The sequence below is a fragment of the Equus przewalskii genome, chromosome X, assembly GCF_037783145.1.
Source record: "Equus przewalskii isolate Varuska chromosome X, EquPr2, whole genome shotgun sequence".
Lineage (NCBI taxonomy): Eukaryota > Metazoa > Chordata > Mammalia > Perissodactyla > Equidae > Equus > Equus przewalskii.
This window is the reverse complement of record NC_091863.1, coordinates 78,872,483-78,885,128: the sequence shown is the minus strand read 5'-3', so window position 1 is coordinate 78,885,128 and position 12,646 is coordinate 78,872,483. Positions and strand designations below refer to the sequence as shown.

The 12,646-nt window shown below is 38.9% G+C and overlaps 1 pseudogene; it reads left to right on the top strand.

The window, feature by feature from the left end:
* LOC139080870 (importin subunit beta-1 pseudogene) overlaps positions 1 to 10,543 on the top strand; it is a 37,633-nt pseudogene extending 27,090 nt beyond the window's left edge.
* The last annotated feature ends 2,103 nt before the right edge of the window (positions 10,544 to 12,646 follow it).

Sequence of the window (12,646 nt, the reverse complement as noted above, 5' to 3'; positions counted from 1 at the left end):
ACATGAGTTAGATTTTTTTTGCAATCAGGTTTTCCCATTGAATCCTTGTCTTCTATTTTAAATACAATCTTGTTATCTTTTTCATTTTATTTTGTTTAGTGTTTCATTTTTTCTTCATCAATTTCTTATCATTAAAATAGTGCCTTTTCATTTATGAATTCTAATAAATTTTAATTATTTTGTTATCTGTTGCCTTTTTTCTTATTGTTTCACAATTTTAGTTCATTATCCTTTGTATGTACTAAGAAAAGTCTGGTTTAATGGATTAACAACATATAATGATGACTAGATGAGATATTGCAGCCTGAAATTCATCACTGGTCAAGGGAATCAGACTTTTCCAACTCCATGGGGAAAAGGTACACCTAAGATACACCCTCATCCTGAATTGAATCCTATCATAGTTTGCGTTATGCTGAGACCATAGTTAGCAGTTTATTACTGCCAGTAGACATGACTTGGGTTGGCAAAGACTGACAAGTATGTAGTCCTTACCCATCTGGATACCTTTGGATATTGTCTCTAGGCTTGTGTCTCATTGATGCAAGATTAAAACAAAACACAAACCAACAAAAGACGAGGAGACCAACATTTCGTTGCCAACTTCATACTTCATGAAGTCAGTACATTTTAGTAAATAACTTTCTACTATCAACATTATTTCTCAGAACAAAAGACATTTTAATATAAAAAATAGGAGGAAATTATCTCAGAATAAAAGATAGACATTAAATTAAACAAATTAAGCTTTGTTAAAAATTCAGTATATTTTCCCCATTCACCATGTACCAATAAAAACAGAACTATGGATAATCAACAGTCCATAGGCCGCCATCTTGGAATCATTGCTATAAATTCTATGCTTTTATTATTGAGACCACAGAAAATGATATGTTTCAACAGCTTTATCTTAGTTTCTCTTATAATTCCCTTCACAGTGTTACCTTTGTATATTGCCCTCTCTGCTTTTATAAACAATTATGGAATATTCTGCATTTGCCTTAAAAGTATTCATTTTTCATTGCACTATCCAATGAACTACATGATAGAATCTAGCACCATAGGAAACTTTGTCTCTCCTGAGGAACTAACATGGATTCATGTTGGAAGAGGTCATCAAGAGGACATGACCCCTAGCTGATCCATGAACTGGACCCGAGCAGAGGCTCCTTGCTTCTTCCCCTGTCCTTGGAATGTGCATTCCACCCACTGTTCCTGCATCCTGCCGCTTCAAGGATGCAGCTCTGAGAGAGTAACGTGTTGCTGAGACCATCTGGATGGTATACATGACTGAACCCCATTAAGGCCTCTGTAGAAACTCTTAAGATTCTGAGGAGCTGGTATGGAGAACTACCCGTCTTGTGGCTGCTCAAGACAAGACCCATGTGTAAGTTTCTTGGCTTATTAAAACTGCCGCCTACCAATCTAGAGTGGCTTGGCTCTTTTGTTTCTCTTTGCTCTCTGTACATGGAGGTCAATTTCATATTTCACCCAGGGAATTCCTAAGGTTGCAAACCAACAGTTTGATACGGGCCCTGCTTTTCATAACTTTGTAACTTATTTTGTTCTATCTTTCAGGAAGCTCAGAGCCACCATAGCAGATCAATTACAGACATTCTATTTATCTTTATAATTAGCATACATACATTCCCTTTTTCCCTTGGTTTATATATTTTTTTCTAGTTTACTATCCTATAATACTTATGTTATAAGCCCTCTCAATCCCTTTGTAGATAAATGTGGGTTACAAATTAGTATAACTTTAACTAGTGGTCTCATTACTTTCTCTTATTCTCCATATCTTCTCTCCATCTGACTGTTAGTTTCTTGGGTGTGGGATCAATGATTGATTCACCTTTATACTTCTGATAGTGTTTAACACATAGGAGATAGATGCAATGCATATTCATTCAATGGTTGTCTGGCTGTCTGGCTGGATCAGACCTTATACCTCACACTTGGCAAGATGTATCATTTTCTTCCATGTTGACTATCTTAGGAAGCATATAAAGTAGAAAAACTTATATGACAGTTAATGTGGGAAGTCACTAAGTGTTAAGATCTCTTTCTTTTACATGTCTCTAGTCTCAGTTGCTCTCCTGGAAAAATATTTAATGATTTTTTAAAGATAGCATCAACATTATTCACAATAACCAAGATATAGAAACAACCTAAATGTCCATCGATAGATGAATGGATAAAAAAATGTGGTATAAACATAAAATGCAAAAGTATTCAGTCTTAAAAAAGAAGGAAATCCTGCCCAATATGACAACATGGATGGACATGGATGACTTTATGCCAAGTGAAATAAGCCAGTCACAGAAGGACAAATACGCATGATTCCGCTTATATGAAGTATCTAAAAGAGTCAAACTCATAGAAGCAGATAATAGAATGGTGTTTGCCAGGGGATGGGTGAGGGGGAGATAGAGTGGTTAATCAATGGGTATGAAGTTTCAGCTATGCAAGATGGATAAATTCTAGAGACCTGCTGTACAACATCATGCCTATAGTTAACAACACTGCATTGTGTACTTAAAAGTTTGTTAAGAGGCTCAATCTCACGTTTAGTGTTCTTACAGCAAAAAAAAAAGAAAATCAAGTGAGGAAAAAAATTCAAGATAACATCAGCATATCTGCCACATGCATAACTATGAAGGAATACTATACTTGCACTTAGAGATGTCTCTTTCCACACTGAAATATTGAAAAGATATTTGTAATGTTGCCAAGTTTCATTTTGCTTGATTTATCTGACGCTCTGTCGGCTTAACTGGAATATCTGGCTTTATCACATATTTCATTCAAGAATGTCATACTATTTTCATTCTTACTAGCTCCCTCATCCTTAACCCCCTTTTATTCTACATCCTACATTCTAATAGTGTCCTGTTTTCAGAAGCATATTTCCCCTCCTGGAGGAGTCAGAAAAAGAGTTAGCCTTTCGTTTTTCGTTTCAGATACAGAATGATTACAGGCTTCCAAGTGTGTCTACTAATTACTAAGGTGACTCAAGAAGATACTACTATTCATCAAACCATACTTCAGACTGCTAGAGTGTGGGGCATCTGCCAAGCACTCTCCCAACGTTCACCCAAGCGCTCACTGTGCAGCTCTCCACATGGAGAATAAAGTAACAGTGGGCAAGTACAGGGCTCTGGGATGAATTAGACTAAATAAACTTTTCAGATAGTTTTGCATTTGAAAGAGGGAAAGGTTCTCATGTGAAAACTCGTATTAGTAATAGAGAAAACGAATTATTTGCATCACAGAAGACAGAACTTGAAATTAACAAGTGTCTTCATCTGGTCAGCCTGCTAAAACATAATACCACAGACTGAGTGGCTTATATCAACAGAAATTTATGTCTCACAATTCTGGAGGCTGAAAGTCCAAGATCAAGGTGTCAGCAGGTTCGGTGTCTGGTGAAGACTCACTTCCTGGTTCATAGATGTCCGTCTTCTTGCTGTGTCCTCACATGGTGGAAGGGGCAAAGGAGCTCTCTGGGGTCTCTTTTATAAGAGCATTAATATCATTCATGAGGGCTCCATCCTCAGGATCTTATCAGCTCCCAAAAGCCCCACCTCCCAATACCATCACATTGGGAATTAAGTTTCAACATATGAATTTTAGGGGGACACAAACATTCAGTCTATAGCAACATGTATGGCTATTATTGAAGAAGATTCTACCAGGTGCGCATAACTTTTTTGGATTATGTCAAAGAAGGCAAAAAGCCATTGCAATGAAACTCTTTCATATAAGAAAAGAATCACTGGGGCCGGCCCCGTGGCCGAGTGGTTGGGTTCGTGCACTCTGCTTTGGTGGCCCAGAGTTTCGCCGGTTCGGATCTTGGGCACGGACATGGCACCGATCATCAAGCCATGCTGAGGCAGCGTCCCACATAGCACAACCAGAGGGACCTTCAACTAGAATATACAACTATGTACTGGGGGGGCTTTGGGGAGAAGAAGAAGAAAAAATAAATCTTGGCAACAGATATTAGCTCAGGTGCCAATCTTTAAAAAAAAAAGAAAGAAAAGAATCGCTGAAGACAGTTTTAAGATGGCATGATATGTTTTGGAAAGGAAGCAACCCTGTATTCAAAAGATAGCTCAGCTGGCTGTACTACCCAAAATCCAGAGAGACTTATGATAAAAATTAACAACTGGCCACTGAGGCAAAGGGTGTCTCTCTAGGTCAGAAGTGATGGTGTTCTTCACATCTATTCAATCTATACTCTAGCTCATCTGACACATAAATTAAGGCTGTTTTCATTCGTTATTTTTATTTTGTTATACATCCTGTCATAACAAATACAGTGAATTTAAAGAAAATCTCTAGGTGAATTAGTTGCTCCCAGAAGTGATTATCTTTTAGTGCCAGAGGGCAGGGAGAAACTGAAGGGTGGTGGAAAGAGATCAAAATAACACATTGCTGCTTGGGAGATTCAGCAGCATTTACTGGCAGAAGTATTAAAACTTGCCAGCAGTCAGACTTTGCACTTGGCCTTTCAAAATGCACTGAAATCAAAGCCAAAATGTTGGGGTGCAGCTTATATAACCATCTGACTCCAAAGCTGTTCAGAAATAACCTTTTCCTGCAGTACCCAGTCATAGAGATAGCATGAGATAATGTTCTGGAGTTGGGTGGGAGAATTCTTTCACAACTGGATTACATCTTCTTCTTTTTAATTAACTACCCGTGTCTGTTATGCAAGCACAGTGTCAAATTTTGGAAATGATATCCTTGCATAAGAGTATTCGCTTCTAACCACATTGGGATCTGCAGGTGCTCAGTAGAAACCCCTGCCGGTGTCTCAAGACAGTGTGTGTCAATCCAATTTAATAATCACGAAGATTTTCCTCTGACTCCAAGGACCAGAGGTTCATTGAAGCAGATATCCTGTGGGGAGGTTTCTTAGTTGGCAGCAGATATGTACCCAGGGGTCCTTTTATTATACCTATTTAACACGTCTTACTACAAAGCCAAAATTCTGCTACCTTTCATGATAGCACAGAGAGATGATTTTTTTAATTTATAAGTGAAGGTCTCAGTTGTGAGATTACAATCCATAAAGACTATGAAAATGCTTACTTTAAAAACTTAATGCAGTACTAGGCACCCAATGGACTCTCAAGAAATATTAAGATGGTGATGATGATGGCACTTTGGGTTCAAGAGGATGTAAATTCTGTTTCTTTGAGCACTGAAAATTAGTTGAAGAGCTGTGCATTTTGCAGAACGCTTGCCTAAATCTGGTCAAAATTTAATCGGCAACTTGTGGCAAATGTCCTTGGAGCTTCTGTAGTCTCTTAAACTACCAATGTGTGTGATGATTACATTTTGGCTTCCAGAGGAGACTGGTCAATATTTTTGCGGTAGAGCTATTCTTTAGATAGGAAAACAAGGTTTTTTTTTTTTTTAACAAACTTAATAAAGTCTATGCATCGTCTACGTACCATCTACGCATCTTCATTCTTTTCTACACCCTGTGTCTTTTCCAGTTTTGTCTCAGAATAATTATTAATAGGAATTAGGTAATAAGTAATAGTTGGGTAATGTATGCTATTTAACTTGTTTACCATGTTTATTGTCTATCTCCTTCTCACCCCACCCCAACTAGTCTGTAAGCTCCATGAGAGCAGAGTTGTTTGCCTGTTTGTTCACTATTGTGTTCCAAGCCCCTAGCACAGGATCTGGGACATAACGAGTGCTCAATAAATATTTGTTGGATGAATTTCAAAGGTCCTGATACACGTTCCCGTATTGAAAAATCTTTTTATACACTGTAACTTGAGGAAATATTCTTCTCTGTTTTGCTTGAAACTTAATAAGCATTTATGATCATTTGGGGAAATAATCTCAAAAAAAAGCACTGACACATGGTATGGGCTGGCATGGTGGTGTAGTGGTTAAGTTCATGTGCTCCACTTTGGTGGCCTGGGGTTCATGGGTTCAGATCCTGGGCACAGACCTACACACTGCTCGTCAAGCCGTGCTGTGGTGGCATCCCACATACAAAATGGAAGAAGATTGGCACAGATGTTAGCTCAGCAAAACTCTTCCTCGAACAAAAAGGAAGATTGGCAACAGATGTTAGCTCAGGGCCAATCTTTCTCACCAAAAAAAAAAAAAAAATAGCACTGACATATGGTATTTGGGTATTTGAGAGTTGGGTAGGTATGAAGTCAACATGTCATGTCATAATGATTTTACCTAACAAGCATCTGAGTTCTGCAGTGGTTTGCCTGTGCATTTGCATATTGAAATATGTCTTATTTTATGACATGATTGCTTTCCTTTCATTTGCCCTTCATCTTACTGTTAGGTCATTATATACATATTTTTTTCTTTAATAGTGTGTGTCAGTAGATTGTAGTATGTACAAATTTCATTTAAGAATTTTAAAGTAGGTTTTAGGAAATACTTAATATAAAGGGGCTATTGGGCTGGGAATCACAGCAACAGGGTAATTAATACTTCCAGATTGCACACTTCATGTTTAGTTTGTGAGTTTCTGGAGACAGACATCTGGGCACTCTGTGAAAATATGAGGCAGACGGCACAGATCAAACCCACTAATATTTAATCAAAGACTACCTTGTGGAAAGCACTCACCAGCTCCACAAACTTTCTTGCCAGAGCTAAGAAGCACAATTCACATGTCTAAGATAAGTAAATCTAACTTTTTGCCGCCATTAGCTACAACTACTGATTGGACAACTTTAGCAGAAAGCTTTTGCTCCTCTCTCCTCAGCACAAACCTTCCAAGACATTTCTGTCTAAACTCAACAAAATATAAACCCAGGTGCATATCTGTTTGCCTGTGCCTAGTGTAGAACATGCTCCTGGCTCTATTGTCCTGAATCAATTTCCTGTCTAGTCCTTGCCAATCTTTCAAAGGCTACCTCCAGGAAGTATCTTTGGAACATGCTGCCTGACGTTTACCTCTTGGCGATACCAGTCCCCTGCCCCTGCTAGGATGAAGCCCTTGAACTGGAGTGCCTCCTTCCCTACCCATCAAATTATTTCCATTCCCAGACAGCTGCACCAAACTGATATACAGGAACAACTGGCCACTTAATTTTGACACTTTGAAAGCAAGCTAAAATTGTTTTCTTCTTGCTCCTAGAGTTCTTCCGCCCTTGTAACTTTGAACTTTATTTGAAGTGCATGCTAGCATGACATTTGAATGCATGTAGTTACTATCCCTGTCTTTCAGGTCCATATCAGATAAGTCTAAGACTTGGCAAAGAGCCAGTCAGCCCTTTTACTTCCATATGTTGCAGATGACACTGCTGATGGTGGTGGTGTACATTTGTGCAATTTGGGCTGAAAAGTCTAATGTATGGTCCTTCAGTACCACATAAACAGCAGTTTTTTAAAGTTCCTGTCACTCGTCTGAATCCCAAAATACTTAATCAATAATGAAAGTTTGATTCTCTCACGCAGGCTGGCATGAAGAAACTTTGGATGAATGGCAGCCTGTAAGTTCATTTCTAATGTAATTTCCTTTAAGGAAATCATTAGGGTTGTAAGATATCAGCACCTGTTTGAGCACTTGGCCAACACAATGAACTGATTACTGATATTCTTGCACACTCCTCCACAAATAGTATAAGTCATTTTAATGACCTCTGGTGTTCATGATTTACCTTTTAGTTTCTGTAATCTAAAATGCAGAAAAGTTCTCCCTGCTGGCTTCTGTTCAGTCACTGCTTCTCTCCATTCTCTCCTTGCCAACCCACCTCCAGCCACGTTCTGAGCTGCCCCTAAGTTTCCTCTCTCACCCTCACCAGAGGAGTAGCTGCCACTGCTAACAGCAAAGAAAGAAGGAGGGAGGGAGGGAATTGGAGGAAAAGGGTGATGGAGTACTATCAAGAAGGAGCAAATGAATGAACTTGTGGTGACTCTGACCCTCTTCACATCCTCCAGTGCCACTAGACTCCCAACCCCTGTAACCAGTCAGAGCTGCCACTCAAGAAGCCAAGCATCACCTGAGGGGAAGCAACTGTAACCATCTGCACTTTGGAGCTGACCTCAGCCTTGAGAAAACCATGTCTCCACCTCTGCTTGAACTAGAAGCTGTGTAGGAGTTCCTGCAGTGTCGGGTGGTGAAACTTGCCAAAGTTCCTTCTGGAGCTGCCGGAGTGACAGAAAATTCAGAAAACAGCCAGATTGGCAGGGTTGCAGCTGGTCTACAGATCAAGAACTCTTTGCCATCTACGGATCCAAACATCAAGGCACAGCATCAGCAGAATGGCTTGCCATTGATGCTAATGTTTGACAGAGAAGCCAAGAACTATTTTGCAGACTTTTGGCACAAAAACCTACCAGCTTAGTTCTTCCTGTCAATAAGGGCTGATATTGTTTGTGCAGAGATCCTAGTGAACCAGTGGTCAGAATTCATTCTTCAGCTGGTGGCCAATGTCACAAACCCCAACAGCACAGAGCACATGAAAGAGTCGACATTGGATGCAATTTGTTACATCTGCTGAGGTATTCAAAGACAGCAGCTACAGGATAAATCTAGTGAGATTCTGACTGCCATAACCCTGGGGAAGAAGAAAGAAGATCCTAATAGTAATGTGAAGTTAGTGACTACTCAAGAACTTCTGAGTCATTGGAGTTCATCAAAACAAACTTTGCAAAGGATCTGAAAAGCAATTTCTCTATCAGGTAGTCTGTGAAGCAACCTATTATCAAGACAATATGATAATAAGTGACTAGATTACAGAATCGGATGAAGAAAATGCTCTTGTGTTATCAGTACATGAAGACACATACAAGTCCTGCTTTTCTTGTGATCACAATTGAAGTAAAACAATGACTTTGATGAAGTGGCCCATAAGGAATACAATTCTGGTCTGATGTCTTTGATGACAAAATATATTTGGCCGTTGAAGCTTAAGAGGCAACAGAACATAGGAGGTCCACAGAGCACGCAGCAGGAGCTGCACCAAGGGAATACAACAATTGAGGTTCCAATTCTCACACAGATATTAGCAAAAGGTGATGAAAATGATGATGCTCCTGGCCACCTGATGTGAAGATGATGCGGTCCCACGTGTCCTTTCCTCTCTTAAAGAACATATCAAGAACCCTGGTTAGTGATCCCAGGATACCACTGTGATGGCTTTTGCCTGTATCTTGGAAGAATGGAAACCCAGTAAGTTCAAACTCCTAGTTGTACAGACAAAGCCTATCTTAATATAATTAATCAAACACCCCTGTATAAGTTGTTTGATACACAAGTATGTAGACTGAGGGTAGATTTTGCAAGTTGCTTCATGAAGCTGGTATTGATGTCTACTTGGTTCCGCTGCTACAGTCTGATAGGAGTCCTAAGGGTTGAACCCAGAACAGTGTCCAATGCATGCTGTTCTTTTTCTAGTCTAGCTGAAGCTGCTTATGAAATTTTATAAGCAATGATCAGGAAAAAACAACTACTTACTGCTTATCCTCATATTTCAGAAGTTCATGGAGACCACAGACAGGACTGATGGCCACCATAACAACCCAAGAAGTGCTAAATATGAAGCTTTTATGGGAATTGTGAAAAATAGTACCAAGTACTATGACCCTTCAGTTCAAAACTTGACTCTAGCATCTCTGGTCTAACTGCAAAAAGTGTATTGATACAGATACAGTCACAGATAAAAGCACTTCTGATAAGACCCAATTCAATGACCTTCAGGCTTTATTCCACTGAACTCTTCACAATGTTCTCTAAAAAGTGCAGCATCGAGATGAAATAATGATCTCCCCGTTAAGGATTTCCAAAGCACAGTCAGATCTAGGGGATGCAAGAGGGTGACCTGATGGTAGTTAGCACAGAAGAAGAAATGTTGGTTGGCGAATTCCTGAAGTATATAGAAGCCCCTAAGCTCTCCTGAGTATGGGTATTTCATTGGACAATTACATCGAGTGTAAGGTTTTATTGGAGCCTGTAAGATAAGTGGAAGACATGTCACAAATTGAAATCCAGTATCTTACTTTTTATTGATGGAGAACATGAGGAATGAAAATGTCCATAGGTCTGTGAAGCCACAGATTCTGTGTGTTTGGTGATATTGCCCTTGTTATTGGTGGAGAGTTTAATAAATACCTAGAGGTAGTATTGAATATACTTCAGCAAGCCTGCCAATCCCAGGTGAACAAGTCAGACTGTGACATCGTGGATTATCTGAATGAGCTAAGGGAAGGCTGCTTGGAAGCCTATACTGTAACCGCCCAAGGGTCAAAGGGGAATGCAATACCGAGATGTACTGCTGATGCAACCAAGAGGAGAGTTTAGTTTATTTTTTTTTTACCACATTGCTAGGTTTGAGGATCATACAGAGAGTGCAGGTCCTGGCTCTGCTGAGCAGATAGAAAACCTGTATTCAGCACTTGGAAAGGATGTACTGAAATTAGTAGCAGCTAGGCTGATGATTCTTGAAGTGTTAACTAAGGAATAGAGATTCAAAACAAGCAAAATAAAACCCTTGCTCCATGGATAGGGAAATGACTGAGGAAACTGAAGAAGCAAGGTTGATCTGTGTCCATTGGTGTGACACCTACGATCATCGCTGGAAATGTGCAATCTTTTGAAAAACCTGGAAGTAAGGAGTGTGCACAGATGCTGAAAACATACCACATTGAAAGTCCTACCACAGAAGCAGTAGGTAGTAGCAGCAGCACCGTTGGTCAGCTATGTAAACACCCACTTCAGAGAAAGTCACTAGAGTAGCCATCTTGAAAAAGAGAAAAATACTGGATTGATTTGAATGCGGAAAGAGGAGGAGGAAGGGAATAAGGCGTAGGGGAAAAGGAAAGGCAATGAGAAGGAAAGGAGATGGAAGCTGTTTCTTCCCAAAGAATGCTACAATTCACTTTTCCATATTTCTGCTGGTGCTATGTAGAATGACTGATTTTTCAGAGATGAGAGATTGGGATCAGCAGTTGTGTTTCATCATAAAAAACAGCTTGACCTATGCTACTGAGGAGGATGATGGAACCTGGCTTTGTGTACCCTTACCACACAGCACTGTACCTACTGAGGCTAAAAGGAGGTGAGGAATACTTTACAGTGTGAGTGTGAGTGAATGAAGCTGTATCCCCATTCTCAACTTCAAGTCACTGAAGTTTACCTTTTGCCTTAAAAAAAAAGTGGGGGGGCTAAGTGTTGCACTTCATAAAACTAATCGAAGTTCCGTCTACTGATGGAGCACAGGAGATGTAAAATAAAAAGAAAAAGGAAAGGAAAATCAAAAAAGGAAGACACTTTTTAGGTTTTTGCTATTTGGTTTTAATTATTATCATTATTTTAGAGAAAACACTAACAAATGATCAATAAAAGTCCAGACTTCCAAGACAAAACAAAAACAAAAACAGATGCGACCTAAAGAAACCAAAATTTAAATGATCAAAATTGGCAGCACAAAGAGAGCTCCCTCTTGACTTGTATATGGCAGTCTGGATACCCATCCCCTCTAAAAAACTGATGCCAAGGAGTTTACCAAGAAGTTTCCAATGAAAACAAACACATAAAAATACAGCAAATTTTAAGTAACTATTTTGGTCTATAAAATGAGGATAAATTTAATGATCAAAAACATAATCTAATAAAATAACCATTCGGAAATTGTTTGACTTTCTATCCTCTTTTATTTGATTGTCTCCAATGTAGTATTGTTTTCTTACTACACTTTAAAACCAAATAACCACAAAAACAACCAAAAATATATGCATAAATTATATATGCATGTGTGTATAATTATGCCTCTCACGATGAAAACAAGGTTTATAAAAGTTTTTATATTTCTACTGCAGTTTAAGATTAATAGAATGATCTCAAATCTTCCACAGGAAAAACAAGTACTTTTAAGGGAAATACAAAGCAAAAAGGTGAGCAGGCCAGTTTGAACGAACTCAAATACTGATAAAAGCAAATCTCTTGTGATAGGCAGGACTCAGAAGCTCACTAAAGGCTGGTTCAACTAAGCATTGATTAAGAGTGTGGATGTTTATCTAAACTTATCTGGAGTTGAACATCTTTGTTCTAAAAAACTAGATAAAATATCTGACACTGATTTTGATGTTTTGCTTCATAATAGGTCACAAGTGTCAAAAGAACAGCCCAATTAGGGAGTGGAGATACTGCTAGAAATAAAAACAGGGGGAGTAGAAATTAAAACTGTCAGAGCTCTGAAAATATATGGGGACACTGAGTCTCAATGAAGTGGAGGAATATATGTAAGTATCAGATGAGAGAGTGGTGAGGGAAGAAAGATGGTGTGTTAGTTTGAAAACAAAACAGAAATTTGTCTCAATGTGATTTTTTTAAATCATGAGTTAATCTATTTTGGAATTTCATACAAAATTGAAAGAGAATATGAGATTTTTGTGTTCATTAAAAGAAAACAGGGAAGACTTCTGCTTCTGGGAAGATGGAGTAGATGTACTTTTCCCTATTCTTCCTGCTACGTAAACCTTAGACCTTATATGTAAAACAAACATAAGAAGACTCTGAAAGGTGGAGAGAAGAAAGCATACTGGCTAGGAAACTTAGGACTCAAGGAAAGAAGCAACAGTTGATCAGAAGGCCACTGGTGGGAAATTAAAATGGTACATCCATTCTGGAAAAGAGTTTGGCAGT